Below are 20714 nucleotides of genomic sequence, written 5' to 3'. Positions count from 1 at the left end.
GAAAGCTCCTGCAGGGAGTTTTTGTCCGGTTATGAAACAGACCGAAAGAGTCGAGCTCTTCTGCCTGCAGCCTGATCCACAAACCAGCTCTCTGATGTACGTGTCACTCATATATTATCAGTTTTGCATCCCAGTTTTGCGTCATGTGAAGCACCAAATGCCTACGATTACCCGGTGGACACAGTAACGTGTGTAGAGTTTGTTATATCAGCTCAGTCTTCCCCTCCTGCAGCTCACACCGTGTGTTGTGATGAAGTAAACATGTTGTGAAGATCATAGGTTGTCATTGTGCAATAAGAAGTGAGAGCTAAAACAGAGAGCTTTTCTGGTTTTCTGATTTAAAGGTGACATATCATGCAAAATGGACTTTTTAATGGTTCTCTCCCTGAAATATGTGTCCCTGTCTACAAACCCCCTGAGAATGAAAAGAATCCATTCTGCCCCTGTTCTGATTTCTCCACCTTTCTGTAAATGTGTGTGAAACGAGCCGTTTCAGTTTTCAGTGTTTTTGTTACGTCACAACAATATTTTTTTAAATATATTTTTGGCCTTTTTGCCTTTATTTGACAGGACAGCTGAAGAGAGACAGGAAATGTGGGGAGTAGTGAGCGGGGGAGGACATGCAGAAAAGGGTCGACCAGGCAGGAATCGAACCGGCAAGCCCTACAACAAGGACTGTAGCCTATGTATGTGAGCCGCTTAGACCGCTAGGCCACCAGTGCTTCTGCCCATCAATCTCTTGAATTGTAATAATCTGGATAAATCTGGTCGGCCCTTTTGCGGCCCATATTTTAAATAAATGGTCGGTCATACCTGTTGTATGAAATCTCTATCTTTTGTAATTTCTCTCAAATCCACTAAATCTTTGTGAAGTTGTTTTGTTCCAAACAGACTTGTAAAGGAAGGACCATATAAGGAAGTCAAAGAAGAGATCATTTCACATCTAAATATCTGATCTTGAAGTGGTTCAAATGTTTTAATGAGAATTGTAACTTTGTGGACAATTACATTGAAATGTTAATTTTGCAGGGCACTATAAATGTTGATGAAAAGATGAGCTCAGGCTCTTTCTTTGCTCCATCTGAGCTCAACTTGAGACCCAAAAACTGAGTCTGACAAAAACAAATGGATGAGGTTAGATTGAGACAATTGAGAGAGCTCCCTGATTTCTCCACCTGAGCTCAAAAGGAGTCACAACACTTGAGAAATACCTGAGAATCATTTCAGATTCTGACCAGATCTCCTTTTGAACTGAAAGGGAGACTAAGCTGAGACTTTTTACAACTTTTTTTTTTCTGGAGGCAAGAATGAGAAACAGGAGACATAAGCTATAGTCTCATTTAGCTTTCAAACAGATCTCATTGTTGTCTAGGAGACAGAAATGAAACACTTTTGAGATCTCTTCTCTAAATGTGTTTTCCTATGGGAGGTCTAGACCACTCTATGTCAAATTATGACCCAACACCAAGACAGGGTAAGACCCAGTCTGACCCCACCTTAATCCATCACGAGCATTACACCTCACAGTATTTAGCAAGTTACAGTGGTGATGACAAACTTCCTTTAACAGGCAGAAACCTCCAGCAGGACCAGACTCATGTTAGACACACATCTGCTGAGACCGTGTTGGAGAGAGGGATAGAGGGAGATGAAGAGAGAGAGGGAGCGGTGATAGTGATCTGTAGGTGGGAGAGCATGTGTATTGCGTCTGCAAATAGAGCAAAAACAAATGAGCTTTGACAGCAAAGTGAAGTGCTGATAATATTCTCAGTAGACGTACATCTAAACTGAGATGAGAGCTCGGGTTGTAGTCTCTCAAAATGAGCTAAATGATGAGACAGATTTGGTTTCTCCGGGTAGTTTCTCTTTAAAGGGGCCGAGCTGAGCGGCATCCATTGTTGCTAATACAAAAACAAGTGACATGCAACTCATACAACCCCACTTCAAAAAACTGATGCATCCCTTTAAATTTCAGTAACTACATTTAATATCCATCAGTAGCAATAAAACGTGTGACATACACTCTGCTGTGTGTTCACTGGGAGCAGTGTCCCCTTTCACTGCACTCTGTCACCAGCAGGGGGCGGTGCAGGCTCTCCTCTCTCTGCTCACGCTGAGACCGTGTGCTCCTCATGACGCCTGAAAATCCTCCATGAAGATGTAGATTGTCAAGTCAGATCACCGCTCCCTGTGCCTCAGTCTACCACACTCACTCCACAACCATTTAAGGATGTTCTTCCTTTTTTTATTTCAACAACCTTAATGAAGAGCAGACTTCTCGTGAGTGTCTGGGTGAAGGAAACGCAGTAGCACAAATACACAGCTTTCTGAAATTACACACTGAGTAACACAATTAAAACCAACAACGAGCAACAAATGAGGCTGGATGAAAACATGCAGCGAGTCTGTGAACATCTCCAGGCTGATTCAACATGTTACAGAGCGCCCTGAACCCTCACAGACAACAATGGAGGACACGTGTGACATGATGGAGGAAGAACTTCTAAAGTACATTATGGAGGTTTACTGTGAATGAAACCACAGACACAGTGTCAGGTTCACAACATCAGCAGCAGACTGTTATTGACTTCATTCAGGGTTCGTACGGGGGCTTCAAATCCTTGAAGATGTGCACATTTTAAAGGTGACATATCATGCAGAATGGACTTTTTAATGGTTCTCTCCCTGACATGTGTGTCCCTGTCTACAAACCCCCTGAGAATGACAAGAATCCATTCTGCCCCTGTTCTGATTTCTCCACCTTTCTGTAAATGTGTGCTGAAACCAGCCGTTTCAGACTTCAGTGTTTTTCATACGTCACAACACCATCCGGTCTGTAACAGGAAGTCAGAGCTCGGAGCTTGTTCAGCCCATAGACTGTATAAAATACAACTCAACCCCTCCTCCGTTTTTCATTCCCTGCACACATGTGTGCTAACAAGGAGCTTAGGAGGGAGGCATGCTAGTTGTAGGCTGTCTTTATAAACACAAAGGTCGCTTTGACTCCCCACGTCTGCAGATTTGAAGATCTAGTGGATGATTTTTATTTATCATGGATAAGTGCTAGCGCTAATAAGCATAGCCACATAGCTACATGTCGTAGCTGTAGCTGCGTACCAAGACACACGTCGACATGCTGACAAATAAAACAACAAGAAACACTAAATCTGTGACCAATGGTTCAGAAAGGTCCTGCTGCAGGCGCCTCTCCATCAGGATCAGATTCTGGATCAGATTCAGAGGGTTGAAGTAACGCGGGTCTGTGAGCAGCCGTGTATATTCAGCCAACATGTAAACATTAGATCAACGTGCTGGACAGCCGAGGCCACACCCACTTCCCGAGGGGGCGTGGTCAGAGAGAAAACAGAGTGTTCTGAGGAGGACTGAAGAAGAGGGTTTTTCAGGCAGACCAAAATCTGATTTCAAAGTGTTTTTTTGAGCATAAACTTTAAAGACATGTTTTGGGGACCTCTTAGACCAATATATGTTGATGAAAAAAGCGTGATATGTCACCTTTAACTCTTCCTGTCCCATTAAAGTTACTAACCATAGACCTTTCTGGAGTCCCTGAGCTCCCTTGTCTCGTAGATTCCTCTGAGCTGTTGTAGACGTCCTCCTGCTGTGGACGATCTGGACTCCAGCTGATACGGACGATCTGGACTCCAGCTGCAACAGCTTCTACGACTCGTCTCATCACTATCACCTCTCTCTCTTACTCCCCTCTATCTGTCTTTCCAGACCCAACTCAGTCGAGGCATGATGGCTGTCTAACATGAGTCTGGTCCTGCTGGAGGTTTCTGCCTGTTAAAAGGAAGTTTGTCCTCTCCACTGTAACTAGCTAAATACTGTGAGGTGTAATGCTCATGATGGATTAAGGTGGGGTCAGACTGAGTCTTACCCTGTCTTGGTGTTGGGTCTCTGTTCATAATTTGACATAGAGTGGTCTAGACCTGCTCTGTTTGTAAAAGAGTCTTGAGATAACGTTTGTTGTGATTTGGCGCTATACAAATACAGATTGATTGATTGATTGATTGATTGATTGAGAGCATGCATTTGACCTGCTAAAGAGGAGACTGAAGGGAGTAACCCCCCAAAACAAACATCTGATACAGGCTGCAGTGAAAGCCTGGAAAAGCATCAGAAAAGAAGAATGCAAAAGTTTGGTGATGTCAATGGATCACAGGCTTGATGCAGTTATTGCAAGCAAAGGATTTGCAACAAAATATTAAGTCTTATTCACTTGAATGTATTTTGAGTGTATCTGTTCCAATAGTTTTGCTCACCTAAAAATAAAAGTGTTCCTTTACAAATAATGCTATCTTCTAAGTTGTGTATCAGATCCAGATGGAAATACCTGGAAATAAAAGCTGAAATGTTGAACTCTTGTCTCATGTTCATCTTTTGGAGTCAAACCCAAATGTTTCCAGTCTACAGCTAAAATAAGGGAGTTGGCCTCACTGTTCCAAGACTTTTGGAGGGGACTGTATGTCAGTTTAACCAGACGCAGCCCACATACAACTTTATCTCCATTTACAAGATCAACATACTGACAAACCACGCCGCGCCGAGCTACAAGACGACATCTGTTTTGTTTGGGGTGCATTTTTCCTGTTCCCCTAGAAGCTCCCTATTGTTTTCAACACATGCACAAGACCCCTAAAATCTTGCCTCAGGGCGGGGGATGATGAAGAGGGACATCTGTCACCTGTGCTTGTTTACATCCAGGTTGTAGAGCTTTAGAGCTGCAGCCCTAGCTAGTGGACGGAGGCTGAACTGCAGCCCAGACGCAAGTTTTGTCAGGCCTATGTTAAAGAAAACATGAGCAATTTGTGACAGATGAGTTATTCTGACGCTGACCTGTAAGGGAGATGAGATTGAATTATTCAGTTGACCTCCTGACTTCCTGCAGACACTTTACCAGAGGGTAAATAAATCACATTTATCCATTTCTGCCCTCGGGTTTGTTTCTTCTCGCCCTCCGCGGCGTTACTGCCGCCGCCATGTTTCCTGATTTCCCAAAGTACGGCGAAGGCTCCAGGTTAACTTTAGTGACACGTCAGCTTGGACAGCCCTCAAAGTAAGCTTCACATGTTTAGTGTAAAATGCTTGTGATGAGCTCTACATGTGCCTTTGCTTCTCTTGAACACAAGAGATAAAAGCATCAAGGGTTGCTGGAGAAATGCACCGCGGTTCTACCCGGCTGAACTTTCCTTTTTGATAAAGCTTATAGTTAGAGCTGGATCAGGCTTGGACCAGCTTTTGTCATGCTGCTATAGGCCTAGACTGCCGGGGGAACTGGCACACTGACACTGGGATCCTAGCTCACCTTCTTCCCCCCAACCCCTTCATCACTTACTTTAACTCTGCCTGTCCCATTAAAGTTACTAACCATAGACCTTTCTGGAGTCCCTGAGCTCCCTTGTCTCGTAGATTCCTCTGAGCTGCCGTAGACGTCCTCCTGCTGTGGACGATCTGGACTCCAGCTGATACGGACGTGCTGGACTCCAGCGGCAACAGCTTCTACGACTCGTCTCATCACTATCACCTCTCTCTCTTACTCCCCTCTATCTGTCTTTCCAGACCCAACTCAGTCTCAGCAGATGTGTGTCTAACATGAGTCTGGTCCTGCTGGAGGTTTCTGCCTGTTAAAGGAAGTTTGTCCTCTCCACTGTAACTAGCTAAATACTGCGATGTGCAATGCTCATGATGGATTAAGGTGGGGTCAGACTGAGTCTTACCCTGTCTTGGTGTTGGGTCTCTGTTCATAATTTGACATAGAGTGGTCTAGACCTCCTATGTTTGTAAAAGCGTCTTGAGATAACGTTTGTTGTGATTTGGCGCTATACAAATAAAGATTGATTGATTGATTGATTGATTGAACGTGTGCCCTTGATTTCCACAAACTGGATGTTTTATCAAAACAGGACCAGAGAAGGAACTTTGTCTCAAGCTCTGTTCTTCTTTTATTAACTTTAGAGATTACAAACATTCAAACCCCACCTCAAAACTCACCTCTTCAGAACTGCTTTAACTGTTAATGTTTTTATCTCCACTGTGTTTCTTTTATTGTGTCTTTTATTGTGTGCTGTTTGTGAAGTGTCTTTGAGTTTTCTGAAAAACGCTATATAAATCAAATGTATTATTATTATTATTATTATTATTATTTGGAAGAAACCAACTGCTCTGTCACATCCATGGAGATGTTATTGTTCATGTCAGAGGAGAAAGATCAAAACTATAAACCTGCAGAAATCACAATGCAGGGTGTGGAGAATAAGAAGCTTGTTCTGGAGCGTCTTTATCCTCTGAGCGTGAAGTTTCCTGCAAACAAGATCTTATAAACCTGAGGCTTCCAACAGCACACTCATAAACCCAGCCACACACACACACACACACACACACACAAAGTTCAGGGTTCAGTGTCTGGCCTGAGGGAGCTCTGACATGTAAACAGGAAGGACTAAAGATCAAGCTGCAGGTCGTCCAGTTGATGCGAACACACTCCTCTTCAGTCAGCGTTCAGCTCCCTCTTTGACACGACAGAAAACCTGATTACTGCTGACGCTTCACATTACTGTCCGTCATTTCCACTACACTGCACCTCGCTTCAAGACTGACCGAATACACCGAGAGCCTGGGGGTGAAACATACACCCTGCGCCCTGCCAGAGGAGCTTTCTGATTACTGTAACCACAAACCAGTTAGGGCTTCCTCTTAATCTTCAGACCCGACTCAAGGTGGTCCTCAAAGTGTTCACAGAGATTACAACACACATAAAGCCGTGTTGAAACGTCTTTGCTACTCGCGCTTATCTCCTCTCACGTGTTGATTCATTCATTGCTTTTTCCATGTTTTTAACCGCAGGAGCAAAATTTTTACTTTTTTTCGTGTCTTTCTGCTTTTGGAACAAAATTTCAAATATGAGGAAAATGTATTATTCCGAGCGGCTCCGGGTCAACTTTTTTGTCAATTTTTGTGTCAATTTTTTTTTCCAATTTTTTTTTTTCAATTTTTTTTTCCCCAAATTTTTTTTCAAATTTCTTTTTTTCAATTTTTTTTGTCAAAATTTTTTTTTTCAAATTTTTTTTGTCAAAATTTTTTTTTTCAAATTTTTTTTTGTCAATTTTTTTTTTTTTCAAATTTTTTTTTTTCAATTTTTTCCAAAGAACATTCACAGTCATTGTTTTTTCCATCTATGATTGACTTGATTTCTCTTTCTTTCATTAGTTTTTATTTGTTCTATCTTTTTTGTATGTGTGTGTACTTTTCAAAAGAAGAAGCTGTGATTCTCTTGATTTAGCAGCTTGTAACAGTAGTCTTCTCTCAGCCCACCGTGAATGCGTCTCTCCTCCCGGTGTCCCGGTTTTAAAAGTGACCCTGTAAACTGGAGACCTTCAGTTGAACGTGTCAGTGTTTGTGGAGTTTACACAGCTGTTGAAACACAGAGGGAGTTCCTGGGAATGCAAACTAGTTTAGTTTTTATTAAGATTTCAAAATATCCTCATCAGATATTTAATGATGGTCTAAAGACGTTTATGAGGGATGCATCCGGCTGAGAGTCTCCAGTTAACAGGGTCGCCGTTTAAACCAAAACACCGGGCGATCTCTGCCACGGCTTTTTGAGTTCAAAAGGATTTTAAAGCCGTGTTGAAACGTCTTTGCTACTCGCGCTTATCTCCTCTCACGTGTTGATTCATTCATTGCTCTTTCCATGTTTTTAACCGCAGGAGCAAAATTTTTACTTTTTTTCGTGTTTTTCTGCTTTTGGAGCACAATTTCAAATATGAGGAAAATGTATTATTCCGAGCGGCTCCGGGTCAACTTTTTTGTCAATTTTTGTCATTTTTTTTTCCAATTTTTTTTTTGTCAATTTTTTTTTTCAAATTTCTTTTTTTCAAATTTTTTTTTCTCAATTTTTCTTTTCAATTTTTTTTTTTGTCAATTTTTTTTTTTTTTTCAAATTTTTCCAAAAACCTTTCACAGTCATTTATTTTTTCATCTGTGATTCTCTTGATTTCTCTTTCTTTCATTAGTTTTTATTTGTTCTATCTTTTTTGTATGTGTGTGTACTTTTCAAAAGAAGAAGCTGTGATTCTCTTGATTTAGCAGCTTGTAACAGTAGTCTTCTCTCAGCCCACCGTGAATGCTGCGTCTCTCCTCCCGGTGTTCCGCTTTTAAAAGTGACCCTGTAAACTGGAGACCTTCAGCTGAACGTGTCAGTGTTTGTAGAGTTTACACAGCTGTTGAAACACAGAGGGAGTTCCTGGTAATGCAAACTAGTTTAGTTTTTATTAAGATTTCAAAATATCCTCATCAGATATTTAATGATGGTCTAAAGACGTTTATGAGGGATGCATCCGGCTGAGAGTCTCCAGTTAACAGGGTCGCCGTTTAAACCAAAACACCGGCCGATCTCTGCGATCACGGCTTTTTGAGTTCAAAAGGATTTTAAAGCCGTGTTGAAACGTCTTTGCTACTCGCGCTTATCTCCTCTCACGTGTTGATTCAGTGAATCCATCTGTGATGAAATATAGCACCATCTAAAACAGACCAGCTGAGTCTCTTCATGCTAACAGGCTAACTGTTGTGTTGCTCAGAATGATACCTGCCTGTCCGTCTGCTTCTATGGTGTCATCTGTTATGAATGGCATTCCTCTTTGTGTTACTGCCCTCTACTGGTCTGGTGGTGTAGTGCATTTACTTTATTTTCTCCATACGTCACTGGCCTGATTTACACAATCTACCCGGGACTTCAGCGTTTGTCTCCAGTCAAACGCAGACAACAATGGGGGACCAGGAACCTTTTAGTTCAGGGGGAAGTAGTTCTGGGGGCTAAAAGACCCTGGAACTCTTGGTCCAAATGCACCTATAGTGTGAATGTGTCTCTGTCAGCCCCCGGTGTAATGGTCTGAAGAGTGACCCTGTAAACTGGAGACCTTCAGCTGAATGTGTCAGCTGTTGAAACACAGAGGGAGTTCCTGGGAATGCAAACTAGTTTAGTTTTTATTCAAATGTCCAAATATCCAGTTCTGAGGGATGCATCCGGCTGAGAGTCTCCAGTTAACAGGGTCGCTCATTACCTTCCAGTCACAACCTTCCAAATATGTCCCTAATATCTGTGACATGTACCGTGAAGGATCTAATTCTATCACAACACACAGAGAGACCTCAGTTCTCAAGGCTCAGAGTCCAGATAAACTTTGAAGACATCAGATGATCCAGAGACACGCTGGACCCGCAGACGCTTCTTGACCTGCACCCTTTGTCCTGATTCATCTCTCCTCGCTGAGTCTCCTCTTCCTTCCTTCCTTTAATATATTCAGGGAAATGAAGGCAGAACTTGGGTTGGGGTTCAACTTTCCTCTGCCAGGAACAACAACTTGGGATCTGTTTGGCTTTTCACCGGCTTTAATAAATTCAGCAGCTTCCCTTCACCCCGAGGACGACGACAGAACACAACAGAACACAACAAGGGAGGGAAAACCGATAGCTCAACAGCATCCATTGAGATGTCAGAGTCCATGTGTCAGGAAAAGATCAATAAGGCTGTTTTTTCTTTAAAGTGTAGACATGAGAGTCGCTCACAGTGTTTCATTAGAGGGAGTATTTACTCTCTGTGCAGCCCAGCAGCGCTCTAAGCCTGTTTCAGCTCACACAGAGCTCGGCTCTGTGGGTCGGTCTCGTTCTCAGCGTCTTCAGCAGCAGGACGGTTCTCTGCAAGCGAGCTCGGATAAACCGGCTCCACTCTACCTGCAAGACACAGAGAGACCAAGTGAGACAAATTCACTTCAAAGTGGAAGGAACACGTAGAGTTTGAAGGTTTTCTCTTTTGTAGGATGCTGGACCAAAGTAAGAGTTCACTTTGAGACAGTGGCCACGGTTACATGATGTTTTTTAATCCTGAATTAAATGATTCTGAGTTAAAGTATTCTCCTTTGTGTTTACATGGAAATGTGAAGCTCGTCCCTCAGATTTATACCCAGAACCAAAACAACAGCATCCACAACCTCACTTTGTACAGCTTCAGATCCCTTTGCCGATGAGAGGACACTCCTGATGCTGGATCTTTGTGATTACAAGACCAACATGCTGTCTGCAGGCTGCAGGGGAACTCAGTGCAAAGCTGAAAATGTTGAACTTTCACTCCTTCTGTAACCTTCTGTTTACTACAGAGAACCTGCGTTGACTCTGTGACTGTTCCACTGGCCTTGACATGACGCTCGTTTCCAAGAATCAAAGAGAAATACAATCCTTCATTAAATCATGTAACATACTCAAAACTAAACTTTTGGATTTCCAAAATATCCCACTGCTACCCTCAAACCAGGTGGCTCGCCTGCAGTCTGATACCCGTGTCTAATTTAGTCATTTTCTTTAAATCCAGTAAAAACATGAACGCACCAGCTGATGTCCCACTGCTTAATTCAACATGAGCATACATCCTGGGGCGCCTGAGCTGCTGCTTTGGAAGCCATTTGTCTCATTGAATTAGAAATTTCCAACCTAATCTCTGAGAAAAACTGTAAATGACCACAACCTCTGAACGCAGCGTGAAGGGGGCATGATTGCATTAAGACGACCAGCCAGTGGCGCCGGTTTGGCTCAGCTTTAGGAGCGGGCGCTTCATGAACATAGGATACAGTCCTCGTTGTTCTGGCCTTAGGATTTAGTCCTGGAGCATGTCACCCCCCGCCCCCCCCCCCCTAGCTGTCCTGTTTCATTAAAGCAAAAAGCTCCAGAAGGGATCTTTAAAGAGGCAGCACCTCAAAGAAACCCGGCAGAGCAGAGTCCAGTGGGAGGAAGAAAGTCTGTGTGATCCAGTTTAGACAGGTTCATTGAGGTTCAAGGTTTTCACTGTCACATGGATTCACAGCAAGAGCAATCAGTGAAGACAGTGTCACTAGAATAAGTAGGACACAAAAAACTGTTAAATGAGTCATTTACAATATTTGAGCTTCATCTGGAATATAAAAACAATGTCATAAAACTAACTAATTGTGAGTTTGATAAGCAGCCAAATGTCAAACACAATCTGTACAACTTGAGACAAAAAGCTCCCTCTCATCCTCTCAGTCCTCGTCCTGAGGGAGCGTAACCCAGGACTTCCACCAGATCCATGTCCGGTCTGTCTCCAATCCACTGCGGTCCGGCTCCGTGATCTCTCGTCCGTCAACATCCACTGATACGGAGCAGGAACCGCCGGACACCTGGAGTCATGTGACCGAGGTTTCCTTGCTGTAATCACTGAATCAAGGATTCTCCTCCTCCTCTCCTCATCCATGTTGTCTTTCTGGTCCTCTGAAAACCTCTGACCTGTCAATGCTAAACGATGCTAGGCCTGATGTTTCCCTGTGAGCTGAGGAGAAGGAGGCGAGGACGACGTGCTGGTACTGAGGTGCAAGCTAAGAAAAGACCACATGGACCTGTCCTTCCACCCACCGTTATGGGGACTGTAAGATCTATCTACGATAAGGTGGACGAGCTAACCCAGCACCAGAGGGAATACTGGCAGAGTAGCATCATGCTAACAGAGCTAACACCGGACACAAACGCCACATTGGAAGGATTTCACCTGCTGTGGGCGGACAGGATACAGGAGAGCAAGACTGAACACACAGGTGAAGAAGGCCAGCTCAGTCCTGGACCCTGTGGAGGTGGTGGCTGACAGGAGGATTATGGCCAAGCTGTCGTCTCTGATGGACATTTCTTTATTTTTTTTAGATGTACAGTACAGGCCAAAAGTTTGGACACAACTTCTCATTCAACGCGTTTTCTTTATTTTCATGACTATTTACATTGTAGATTCTCACTGAAGGCATCAAAACTATGAATGAACACATGTGGAGTTATGTACTTAACAAAAAAAGGTGAAATAACTGAAAACATGTTTTATATTCTAGTTTCTTCAAAATAGCCACCCTTTGCTCTGATGACTGCTTTGCATACTCTTGGCATTCTCTCGATGAGCTTCAAGAGGTAGTCACCTGAAATGGTTTCCACTTCACAGGTGTGCCTTATCAGGGTTAATTAGTGGAATTTCTTGCTTTATCAATGGGGTTGGGACCATCAGTTGTGTTGTGTAGATGTCAGGTTAATACACAGCCGACAGCCCTATTGGACAACTGTTCAATCAATCAATCAATCTTTATTTGTATAGCGTCAAATCACAACAAACGTTATCTCAAGATGCTTTTACAAACATAGGAGGTCTAGACCACACTATGTCAAATTATGAACAGAGACCCAACACCAAGACACGGTAAGACTCAGTCTGACCCCACCTTAATCCATCATGAGCATTGCACATCGCAGTATTTAGCTAGTTACAGTGGAGAGGACAAACTTCCTTTAACAGGCAGAAACCTCCAGCAGGACCAGACTCATGTTAGACAGCCATCATGCCTCGACTGAGTTGGGTCTGGAAAGACAGATAGAGGGGAGTAAGAGAGAGAGGTGATAGTGATGAGACGAGTCGTAGAAGCTGTTGCCGCTGGAGTCCAGATCGTCCGCAGCAGGAGGACGTCTACGGCAGCTCAGAGGAATCTACGAGACAAGGGAGCTCAGGGACTCCAGAAAGGTCTATGGTTAGTAACTTTAATGGGACAGGCAGAGTTAAAGTAAGTGATGAAGGGGTTGGGGGGAAGAAGGTGAGCTAGGATCCCAGTGTGTCAGTGTGCCAGTTCCCCCGGCAGTCTAGGCCTATAGCAGCATGACAAAAGCTGGTCCAAGCCTGATCCAGCTCTAACTATAAGCTTTATCAAAAAGGAAAGTTTGAAGCCTACTCTTAAAAGTGGAGAGGGTGTCTGCCTCCCGGACCCTGACTGGTAGATGATTCCAAAGGAGAGGGGCCTGATAACTGAAGGTTCTACCTCCCATACTACTTTTAGAGATTTTAGGTACAACTAGCAAGCCTGCATGTTGGGAGCGTAGAGTTCTAGAGGGGTAATAGGGCACTATGAGGTCTTTAAGATACGAGGGTGTCTGATTTTTAAGGGCTTTGTAGGTTAAAAGAAGGATTTTAAATTCTATTCTACATTTTATTGGGAGTCAGTGTAGAGAAGCTAACACTGGAGAAATGTGCTCCCTCTTCATAGTTCTAGTCAATACTCGAGCTGCAGCGTTTTGAACTAGCTGAAGAATCTTTAGAGACTTATTGGGGCAGCCTGATAAGAGGGAGTTACAGTAATCTAACCTGGAGGGAACAAATGCATGGACTAGTTTTTCTGTGTCGCTCTGAGACAGGAAGTGTCTAATTTTAGAAATATTGCTCAAGTGAAAATAGGCTGACCTTGAGATTTGCTGAATTTGGGACTTGAAGGATAAATCTTGATCAAATAGGACTCCTAGATTCCTAGCAGAGGTGCTGGATGCCAGACTAATGCCGTCTAAGGTACTTATATTAAGTACCTAAGGCACCTCTCTGAGGTGTTTGGGGCCGATAAAATTCATATTATGGTAAGAACCAATCAGCTAACTAAAGAAAAACGAGTGGCTATCATTACTTTAAGAAATGAAGGTCAGTCAGTCCGGAAAATTGCAAAAACTTTAAATGTGTCCCCAAGTGGAGTCGCAAAAACCATCAAGCGCTACAACGAAACTGGCACACATGAGGACCGACCCAGGAAAGGAAGACCAAGAGTCACCTCTGCTTCTGAGGATAAGTTCATCCGAGTCACCAGCCTCAGAAATCTCAAGTTAACAGCAGCTCAGATCAGAGACCAGATGAATGCCACACAGAGTTCTAGCAGCAGACCCATCTCTAGAACAACTGTTAAGAGGAGGCTGCATGAATCAGGCCTTCATGGTCAAATAGCTGCTAGGAAACCACTGCTAAGGAGAGGCAACAAGCAGAAGAGATTTGTTTGGGCCAAGAAACACAAGGAATGGACATTAGACCAGTGGAAATCTGTGCTTTGGTCTGATGAGTCCAAATTTGAGATCTTTGGTTCCAACCGCCGTGTCTTTGTGAGACGCAGAAAAGGTGAACGGATGGATTCCACATGCCTGGTTCCCGCTGTGAAACATGGAGGAGGAGGTGTGATGGTGTGGGGGTGTTTTGCTGGTGACACTGTTGGGGATTTATTCAAAATTGAAGGCACACTGAACCAGCATGGCTACCACAGCATCCTGCAGCGACATGCCATCCCATCCGGTTTGCGTTTAGTTGGACGATCATTTATTTTTCAACAGGACAATGACCCCAAACACACCTCCAGGCTGTGTAAGGGCTATTTGACCAAGAAGGAGAGTGATGGAATGCTGCGTCAGATGACCTGGCCTCCACAGTCACCGGACCTGAACCCAATCGAGATGGTTTGGGGTGAGCTGGACCGCAGAGTGAAGGCAAAGGGGCCAACAAGTGCTAAACACCTCTGGGAACTCCTTCAAGACTGTTGGAAAACCATTTCAGGTGACTACCTCTTGAAGCTCATCGAGAGAATGCCAAGAGTGTGCAAAGCAGTCATCAGAGCAAAGGGCGGCTATTTTGAAGAAACTAGAATATAAAACATGTTTTCAGTTATTTCACCTTTCTTTGTTAAGTACATAACTCCACATGTGTTCATTCATAGTTTTGATGCCTTCAGTGAGAATCTACAATGGAAATAGTCATGAAAATAAAGAAAACGCATTGAATGAGAAGGTGTGTCCAAACTTTTGGCCTGTACTGTACATTCTGATAGATCAGATATATATTGACATAGAGTGGTCTCCTATGTTTGTAAAAGCGTCTTGAGGTAACGTTTGTTGTGATTTGGCGCTATACAAATAAAGATTGATTGATTGATTGACTCCAGGCCTGGCTCCGCTCATCATGACTTTGGTTTGTTGTTGTAGTTAAGTGAAATACGATCTGGTGATAACACAGAGTCTTTTATTCTGAAAATTAACCGGATGTTTTCATTTTGTTTTGGTGAAACCTGACTTCCTGTCCCGCTCCATCTGCTCTGTTGAGATTGATGCGTCGTGCTCCGGCATCCTGTGAACATAGAAGTCTTGTGTCTCTGATCCGGAGGACTCAGACCTGCCGGATCAGAGAGGCAGCCGGAACGCAACGGAGCGGATCCAGTGGAAGTTAACACATTGACTAGAATAGAAACCGATCAGATCCGGTGCTGTGACGGATCGGACACAGATCTAGTAGAATCATCATAGCTTACCTGCAGCCAACTTCATTCATGACCAACTTTTGTTTCCAACAAGAGCTCACCTCAGGTTGTGCAAGTTACTTCTATTACTCGTCACCCCTTCAAAATAAAAGCTTCTATTTGAACACAAAGAAAAGTAAAATTCACTTCCAAAAATGTCTGTCAAATACAGGCAGCTAGCTCTAAAACATGCCTAGCTTCATGGTCTATTCGACCTCTAGTGGGACCACAGTTTACAAACTGACTCTTTCAAACCATTGGAGTGTTTTATTCTGAAAATTAACCGGATGTTTTCATTTTGATTTGGTGAAACCTGACTTCCTGTCCCGCTCCGTCTGCTCTGTTGAGATTGATGCGTCGTGCTCCGGCATCCGGCACAAATAGAAGTCTTGTGTATCTGATCCATGGAGGACTCAGACCTGCCGGATCAGAGAGGCAGCCGGAACGCAACGGAGCGGATCCAGTGGAAGTTAACACATTGACTAGAATAGAAACCGATCAGATCTGGTGCTGTGACGGATCGGACACAGATCAGGTGGAATTTGGCTGAAAGGAAAGGAAAGATGAGCGAAGGAAATAAGCACTAAGGGAAGGAAAGGAAAGGAAAGGATCGCTAAGGGAAGGAAAGGAGAGGAAATGAGCACTAAGGAAAGGAAAGCCAAGGATAGGAAAAGAACTCCAAGGGACGGAGAGGAAAAAGAAGCTAAGGAATTGAAAGCTGAGGAAAGGACATGAGTGATAAGGAAAGGAAAGGAAAGGAGAGGAAATGAGTACTAAGGAAAGGAAAGCCAAGGAAAAGAAAGCTGAGGAAAGGAAATGAGCTCTAAGGAAAGGAAAGGAACGGAAAGGATCGCTAAGGGAAGGAAAGGAGAGGAAATGAGCACTAAGGAAAGGAAAGCCAAGGATAGGAAAAGAACTCCAAGGGAAGGAGAGGAAAAAGAAGCTAAGGAATTGAAAGCTGAGGAAAGGACATGAGTGATAAGGAAAGGAAAGGAAAGGAGAGGAAATGAGTACTGAGGGAAGGAAAGCCAAGGAAAAGAATGTGAGGAAAGGAAAGGAAGGTCTTTCTGGTCCTCTGAAAACCTCTGACCTGTTGACTCCAGGCCTGGCTCCGCTCATCATGACTTTGGTTTGTTGTTGTAGTTAAGTGAAATACGATCTGGTGATAACACAGAGTCTTTTATTCTGAAAATTAACCGGATGTTTTCATTTTGTTTTGGTGAAACCTGACTTCCTGTCCCGCTCCAGCTGCTCTGTTGAGATTGATGCGTCGTGCTCCGGCATCCTGTGAACATAGAAGTCTTGTGTATCTGATCCGTCACGTTCCGGATCAGAGACGCAGCTGGAACGCAACAGAGCGGATCCAGTGGAAGCTAACACATTGACTAGAATAGAAACCAATCAGATCTGGTGCTGTGACAGATCGGAGACGGACCGGACAGGGATCAGGTGTAATTTGGAGATCTTAAATTTCCTTAGCTGTCTAAAGCGGGGTACAGGGTACTAGATCAGCGTACAGAGCTTGGGCTTGATTCCCATCTTCTGATAAAAGTTAACAAAAGCATGATTGTTGTATGATCCTGAAGATTATCTTTCTTGATTCCTCTGTAGTGTGAGGCGTGTTAAGAGTAATGTTCATGGGGCGCTGGTGGCCTAGCGGTCTAAGCGCCCCACGTACAGAGGCTACAGTCCTCGTCGCAGGGGTCATGGGTTCGATTCCCGGCCGGTTGACCATTTCCTGCATGTCTTCCCCCGCTCACTACTCCCCACATGTCCTGTCTCTCTTCAGCTGTCCTGTCAAATAAAGGCCAAAAATAAAAACTAAATACAGAGTGATTTTCTGTCCCCTGATCTACTCAGAAGACGACCAAGGTCACCCGACTTCAAATCTTTAATATTAAACATACATTATAGAGACCCTGTCGTGTGGGGAACCCGAGGACGGCCAAGCCCAGAGGAAAATGTTCCTGCTCAAGACTTTCTCTTCTAAGTCTCTGGAGACAAAACTGAGATTCTCACTTCAGCCTCATTCAAGTTTCAAATTGTTCTCATTAGTTTCTCCTAAAATTCACTAGGAGAAATAGTTGAGACCATGACATGAGTCTTAAATGAGAGATCTCATTAATGGCTCATTTTCTTCTCTTTTTTAAAATATATTTTTGGCCTTTTTGCCTTTATTTGACAGGACAGCTGAAGAGAGACAGGAAATGTGGGGAGTAGTGAGTGGGGGAAGACATGCAGGAAATGGTCAACTGGCTGGGAATCGAACCGGCAACCCCTACAACGAGGACTGTAGCCTCTGTATGTGAGCCGCTTAGACCACTAGGCCACCAGCACTTCTGCCAATCAATCTCTTGAATTGTAATAATCTGGATAAATCTGGTCAGCCCTTTTGCGGCCCATATTTTAAATAAATGGTCGGTCATACCTGTTGTATGAAATCTCTATCTTTTGTAATTTCTCTCAAATCCACTAAATCTTTGTGAAGTGGTTTTGTTCCAAACAGACTTGTAAAGGAAGGACCAGACTGTGAAGTCAAAGAAGAGATCATTTCACATCTAAATATCTGATCTTGAAGTGGTTCAAATGTTTTAATGAGAATTGTAACTTTGTGGACAATTACATTGAAATGTTAATTTTGCAGGGCACTATAAATGTTGATGAAAAGATGAGCTCAGGCTGTTTCTTTGCTCCATCTGAGCTCAACTTGAGACCCAAAAACTGAGTCTGACAAAAACAAATGGATGAGGTTAGATTGAGACAATTGAGAGAGCTCCCTGATTTCTCCACCTGAGCTCAAAAGGAGTCACAACACTTGAGAAATACCTGAGAATCATTTCAGATTCTGACCAGATCTCCTTTTGAACTGAAAGGGAGACTAAGCTGAGACTTTTTACAACTTTTTTTTTTCTGGAGGCAAGAATGAGAAACAGGAGACATAAGCTATAGTCTCATTTAGCTTTCAAACAGATCTCATTGTTGTCTAGGAGACAGAGATGAAACACTTTTGAGATCTCCTCTCTAAGTGTGTTTTCCTGTGGGAGCACACACTCTGAGGAATGTCACGTGTGCATAGATTGTGTTGAGGAGACGCTCAGAGTCTCTGTTATTAGAATTCATCACCTTTGACCCTCAGGTATCACGGCAACAGTGACCTCCTTATTAAATGGAAAATGCTGAGTCCACGTACAAAAACGCTATCGATGCATTTTTCAGGCTTCCATAAACCTCAGAGTTCAAAGAGAGAGGACTTAAAGTGTCACAGCACAGCAATAGGCAATGCAGATTCTGATTGATGACTTAAAATGATTGATGCACTTATGAGATATGTTTCTGATTATTGCTGTAAAAAACAAAATCACATTTATTATCAAGTCAATAAAACATCTTGAAACATCAACAACATATTTTCCCAAGTTTACAGCTTTGAATAACTGGTTGTATTTGGCTTACGGTCTGAAACTCCAAAGACAATAAAATGGATATTAATATGAGTTAAAGACACAGGATCATAACATTTAAGAGCCCAGAAATCAAACTTCAGATGATTTCAAACACAAACAAAGCACGGAGCTCCAATAACTTTGTCATAAATAATAAGAACAAAAGAATCAAAGCAGACAACTGTTTAATTTGAATCAGATTCATGTGAGGCGAGGTTGAAGTTACGACACATTTCAGGGTAAAGAAGAAACAAGCTGCAAAACATCCACAACTGCTGGTCCCATCCCTCTTCATGTGATCTCTGTTAACAGATATGTGAATAAACGCAGCACTGATATAAGAGTCAGAGCATCCTGGTGTCAGTGTGCAGGCGGAGCACCATCAAATTGAGTGCAGTGTTAGTTCAGGCTGGCTATCTAAACCACTTCACCCATAGGAAAACACACTTAGAGAGGAGATCTCAAAAGTGTTTCATTTCTGTCTCCTAGACAACAATGAGATCTGTTTGAAAGCAAAATGAGACTATAGCTTATGTCTCCTGTTTCTCATTCTTGCCTTCATGAAAAAAGTTGTAAAAAGTCTCAGCTTAGTCTCCCTTTCAGTTCAAAAGGAGATCTGGTCAGAATCTGAAATGATTCTCAGGTATTTCTCAAGTGTTGTGACTCCTTTTGAGCTCAGGTGGAGAAATCAGGGAGCTCTCTCAATTGTCTCAATCTAACCTCATCCATTTGTTTTGTCAGACTCAGTTTTTGGGTCTCAAGTTGAGCTCAGATGGAGCAAAGAAAGAGCCTGAGCTCATCTTTTCATCAACATTTATAGTGCCCTGCAAAATTAACATTTCAATGTAATTGTCCACAAAGTTACAATTCTCATTAAAACATTTGAACCACTTCAAGATCAGATATTTAGATGTGAAATGATCTCTTCTTTGACTTGACAGTCTGGTCCTTCCTTTACAAGTCTGTTTGGAACAAAACAACTTCACAAAGATTTAGTGGATTTGAGAGAAATTACAAAAGATAGAGATTTCATACAACAGGTATGACCGACCATTTATTTAAAATATGGGCTGCAAAAGGGCTGACCAGATTTATCCAGATTATTACAATTAAAGAGATTGATTGGCAGAAGCGCTGGTGGCCTAGTGGTCTAAGCGGCTCACATACGGAGGCTACAGTCCTTGTTGTAGGGGTTGCCGGTTCGATTCCTGCCTGGTTGACCCTTTTCTGCATGTCCTCCCCCGCTCACTACTCCCCACATTTCCTGTCTCTCTTCAGCTGTCCTGTCATAAAAGGCAAAAAATATGTTTAAAAAAAAAGAAGAAAATGAGCCATTAATGAGATCTCTCATTTAAGTCTCAAATAAGACTCATGTCATGGTCTCAACTATTTCTCCTAGTGAATTTTAGGAGAAACTAATGAGAACAATTTGAAACTTGAATGAAGCTGAAGTGAGAATCTCAGTTTTGTCTCCAGAGACTTAGAAGAGAAAGCCTTGAGCAGTAAAAGTTTCCTCTGGGCAGCTCCTTCTTCCTGCTGTGTCTGATTTTACTCGTGTCATATGTGTCGTCACCGATGCTCGCTCTGCTCTGTACCCCGGGAGTCTTTGCTGATGCTCTCCCTGCCTTGGCTTTTCATGTAGAAAGAGAGGAAGTGTGCTCTCCCCGCCCCAGACTCTTCCCATCCCACATAAGGACTTTTTCCATGCAGATTATTCATCCTTTTTGAGGAGAGTGGTCCTGATTGAACTAATGGCTTTGGTTGTTCAGGAGCCAGACCACGTGATCAAGTCTCTCCTTTCCGAATCTGGTCTTGTCGTCAGTCGGTAGTCGGTCTGATCACTTTGCAGTAAAGGAAGTCTTGGCCTGTAAATCTGTAAATCCATAACAGCTGGATATTTTAGAAACCATTAAAATCCAGCATCGGTCTCAGAGGTAAAAACTGCAAGACGATCCACGCTTGGCTCAGAGATCTCTCTTTATGCCACTCAGTTTCCTCTCCACCTCTCCACCTCTCCACCTCTCCACCTCTCCACCTTTAACGCTTAAAGGTGACATATCATCCTAAGTGGACTTTTTAATGGTTCTCTCCCTGAAATCTGTGTCCCTGTCTACAAACCCCCTGA

The sequence above is a fragment of the Notolabrus celidotus genome, chromosome 1, assembly GCF_009762535.1.
Source record: "Notolabrus celidotus isolate fNotCel1 chromosome 1, fNotCel1.pri, whole genome shotgun sequence".
NCBI classification, from domain to species: Eukaryota; Metazoa; Chordata; class Actinopteri; order Labriformes; family Labridae; genus Notolabrus; species Notolabrus celidotus.
Note: the sequence above shows the minus strand (reverse complement) of the source record.